General features: G+C 40.5%; 1 long non-coding RNA gene across 1 annotated transcript; it reads right to left on the bottom strand.

Moving 5' to 3' along the window:
• Positions 1 to 494: 494 nt before the first annotated feature.
• Positions 495 to 4,429, bottom strand: LOC123729850 (uncharacterized). The gene is made up of 2 exons (XR_006761520.2): positions 4,026 to 4,429; positions 495 to 677 (listed from the first exon to the last, which is right to left on the bottom strand). It is a non-coding gene; the product is annotated as an uncharacterized LOC123729850 (long non-coding RNA).
• Positions 4,430 to 4,654: the final 225 nt, after the last annotated feature.

The following is a 4,654-nucleotide window of genomic DNA, read 5'->3' as shown; positions in this document are numbered from 1 at the left end:
CTTACGACTACCGTGACATAAATAGTCAGTGAAACGCCCCTAATTAATATTCTTCCATACTGACTGCCTGACGACAATGACCGCAAATCCCGACACAAAGGCCAAAAAAAGACATTTCACCCAGTGTGAAATGGAAGTTCTTGTAGGGGAGGTTGAAGCAAGAAAAAATATATTGTTTGGTGTGTGGGTATTACAAATGCCAAAAAGGTGTTAGAGTGGCAGCATGTGGCGGACGCTGTGAATGCTGCTGGCTCAGAAGGTCAAACCCTCTCAGAAATAAAAAAGACGTGGTCTGACATAAAAGTGGAGGCTAAAAGGCGCATAGCTATGCATAGCCACTTTTATGTCGGACCTCATCTCATAAATAGGGGAATCCCTCCTGAGTGGAGTAGTGACGGAGGTGGAGGGGGACACGCACACGCACACGCACCGGATGATCCAGGTATGTAATTAGTATTTAGTCGTTTGAAAAGAGTAAACCAAATGCCTTGAAGTTGTGTTTAAACATTTATTTACACAAACAATAGTGACATTTTCTATTGTTTTTAGTCGCTGCGTGTTCCAGCCAGGTCAGTGGTGCTGCAGCTGAGCAGGACCTGAGTGCTCCCAGCCCCAGCGTCTCCACTGCACCTCGTGCATCACAACCCTCCAGCAATCGTGTCCTCACAGATGTAATCCTGCAAATGCAAAGAGACACCATCGACGCTATTAACGAGGTTGCCAAGGACTTGAAGTGGGACAGGCACGGCTTGGTTTCTGCGGGTGCTTCTCTGTAAAGCTGGGCCCACTACAGCACAGAGATCCAAGAGAACAGCTCTTGGTAATCGGAACCGGCTAATAAGCCACTCATCATCATTGGAAAGTAAATATTGCTGGTCTCTGAAAATTCGCTCTCTCCAAATTCTTCAATTCGCCAAATCTTCCAACACTGCCAAAGCAGCCATTGTGCGTCATTATGCATTGTAATTGCATGCCTATTTATACCCACCCATTTTATTGTCAAAGCTTCCCAATTGCATAACACCTTCAGGTGTGGTAATTACCCTGATTGTAACTGACAATGACAGGGCCATTATCACATTGACAGTTCTGTGCAACGAACATGTGAATACAATATATGAAACTGTGCACTCGTATCTGCCCGACTGAGGCATCGAAAACAGCATCAGTTTAAACGTAATTTCTCTCAATGTTCACCTTATTATTTATGAGAATACATTTCATAACATGCAGGTATTGTTTAATAATTACAGATCCAATTAAATATGATTCCCGATTAAACTGTACAACATATTTAAGGGGTTCTTTTGCAAAAACAGATCTCTTCATTTGTATTTATTATCCTAAATCATGTTTTTTTTTGTGTGTGCACTCAAGGTAATTCTTCATATATAATACGTGAGAGGTAATATTTCAATTTATTCTACACAATGGTGTCATTTTCAAAGCGTTTCTCGAGTTTCCTCCTTCTGCCATCGGAGTCACAGTTTCTCATTTCTCCAAGTTATGTGCGTACGTATGGGTCAAAGTGTCCATGGAGGACCGCACATTCTCCCATCAAGTTTGTTTAAAAAATATATTTTGTGCCTACTCAACGTTTATAAATGAGGCCCATGAGATGTCACATTCACCAAAATGCAATTCTGATTTCTCACCAGCAGAGAGCAGAGTAGGGTCACACCATCTTTAGGCTGCACATTAACTAGGAAAGGTATTTTATGGGTTCAGTATTTGTATTTATTTATAATTATTCATCTTTAATTTAACCTTTATTTATCCAGGTACTCTCATTGAGATAAAATAAATTTTTCAGAAGAGACCTGGTCCAACCAAGTTAGCAGCAGGGGGGAACAAAGTTTCAGACAAATCTCAGACAACAATTTACAGACATAAACACACCTTAAGCAAATTATAGACATAGACACACACACATTACAATTACATACAGAGACATCATAGAGAAAATCAATCATACAGTTGAAGTCGGAAGTTTACATACACTTAAGTCGGAGTCATTAAAACTAGTTTTTTCAACCACTCGAAGAAGTTAAACTATAGTTTTGGCAAGTCGGTTAGGACATCTACTTTGTGCATGACACAAATTTTTCCAACAATTGTTTACAGACAGATTATTTCACTTATAATTCACTGTATCACAATTCCAATGGGTCAGAAGTTTACATACACTAAGTTGACTGTGCCTTTAAACAACTTGGAAAATTCCCGAAAATTATGTCATGGCTTTAGAAGCCTCTGATAGGCTAATTGACATAATTTGAGTCAATTTGAGGTGTACCTGTGGATGTACTTGAGGGCCTACCTTGAAACTCAGTGCCTCTTTGCTTGACATCATGGGAAAATCAAAAGAAACCAGCCAAGACCTCAGAAAGAAAATTGTAGACCTCCACAAGTCTGCTTCATCCTTGGGAGAAATTTCCAAATGCCTGAAGGTACCACATTCATCTGTACAAACAATAATATGCAAGTATAAACACGAAAAGTGCAAATCAATCCCAGAACAACAGCAAAGGACCTTGTGAAGATGCTGGAGGAAACAGGTACAAAAGTATCTATATCCACAGTAAAACGAGTCCTATATCGACATATCCTGAAAGGCCGCTCAGCAAAGAAGATGCCACTGCTCCAAAACCTCCATAAAAAAAGCCAGACTACGCTTTGCAACTACACATCGGGACAAAGATCGTACTTTTTGGAGAAATGTCCTCTGGTCTGATGAAACAAAAATAGAACTGTTTGGCCATAATGACAATCGCTATGTTTGGAGGTAAAAGGGGGAGGCTTGCAAGCCGAAGAACAGCATCCCAACCGTGAAGCACGGGGGTGGCAGTATCATGTTAGGGTGCTTTGCTGCGAGGAGGCACTGGTGCACTTCACAAAATAGATGGCATCATGAGGTAGGAAAATGATGTGGATATATTGAAGCGACATCAGTCAGGAAGTTAAAGCTTGGTCACAAATGGGTCTTCCAAATGGACAATGACTCCAAGCATACTTCCAAAGTTGTGGCCATCACAAAGACCTGACCTCAATCCTATAGAAATTCTTTGGGCAGAACTTAAAAAGCGTGTGCGAGCAAGGAGGCCTACAAACCTGACTCAGTTACACCAGCTCTGTCAGGAGGAATGAGCCAAAATTCACCTAACTTATTGTGGGAAGCTTGTGGAAGGCTACCCGAAACATTTGACCCAAGTTAAGCAATTGAAAGGCAATGCTACAAAATACTAATTGAGTGTATGTAATCTTCTGATCCACTGGGAATGTGATGAAAGAAAGAAAAGCTGAAATAAATCATTCTCTCTACTATTATTCTGACATTTCACATTCTTAAAATAAAGTGGTGATCCTAACTGACCTAAGACGGAATTTTTAATAGGATTAAATGTCAGGAATAGTGAAAAACTGAGTTTAAATGTATTTGGCTAAGGTGTATGTAAACTTCCCTGTTCAACTGTGTGTGCCACCTTATGAAATTGGTGGTGACAATCACATTCCTCATTAACATGAGAGTCAATCAACATTTTAGACAATATCCTGGAGTTTCAAAATGGTCTGGAGAGAGTTCCAAGACCAAGGAGCCTGAGTGACTAAAACAGTTTTTGCTATGAACCGTTCTGATTTTTGGAACTGTTAAAAGAAAGTGGGAGTGAGACCATAGCAGGTCTTTATTTCTGACCTTGAAGAAGAAGAACGTGGCAGTTAGCCTAGCTGTTAAGAGTGTAAGGATATTAACCGAAAGGCTGCTGATTCGAATCTCTGGACTGACTAGATGAAAAATGTGTTGATGTGCCCTTAACCCTAAGTTCCTGTAAGTTGCTTTGGATAAGAGCATCGGCTAAATTACGATTCCAGTGGGTCAGAAGTTGACATACACTAAGTTGACTGTGACTATAAACAGCGTGGAAAATTCCAGAAAATGATGTCATGGCTTTAGAAGCTTCTGATAGGCTGATTGACATCATTTGAGTCAATTGGAGGTGTACCTGTGGATGTATTTCAAGGCCTACCTTCAAACTCAGTGGCTCTTTGCTTGACATCATGGGAAAATCAAAAGAAATCAGCCAAGACCTCCACAAGTCTGTTTCATCCTTGGGAGCAATTTCCAAACGCCTGAAGGTACCATGTTCATCTGTACAAACAATAGTACGCAAGCATAAACCACATGGGACCACGCAGCCGTCAAACCACTCAGGAAGTGTCGTGGAAATATTGAATCAAATATTTCTCAGATACCGGAGCTTGTGAATTCAAATAAACTTTCGTACAAAAAGTAACAATCCCGAGCAATTCCATGGAAGAACTGACTCTCCATTCTTAGTACTCTGCTTTTACACAGTCTTACCCTTACGTAACATCGTCACCCCACTTTTATGTAAATGATTGATACCTTCTAGCCTTGGCCACCCTAATCTTGTTGCTTTTCTTATTGGCTCAGACATTAGGACATAGATTCTATTGGTGGCGTGACAAACAGACATGCACACTCCTACTGCAGGTCTAATGGTGCCTATAACTGATTAGCTAATGATCCTGTGCAAAGGTCTTCACAAGTTAATGTGCTCAAGTTCACAAGTTCTTGTCTATGTATGATTAACCCATGTGTATGTCCAGTAGCCTTCACAAGATCAGATATGGC

The sequence above is a fragment of the Salmo salar genome, chromosome 23 (assembly GCF_965601325.2).
Source record: "Salmo salar chromosome 23, fSalSal1, whole genome shotgun sequence".
Classification (NCBI taxonomy): Eukaryota; Metazoa; Chordata; class Actinopteri; order Salmoniformes; family Salmonidae; genus Salmo; species Salmo salar.
Note: the sequence above shows the minus strand (reverse complement) of the source record. Positions and strands in the feature narration are given on the sequence as shown.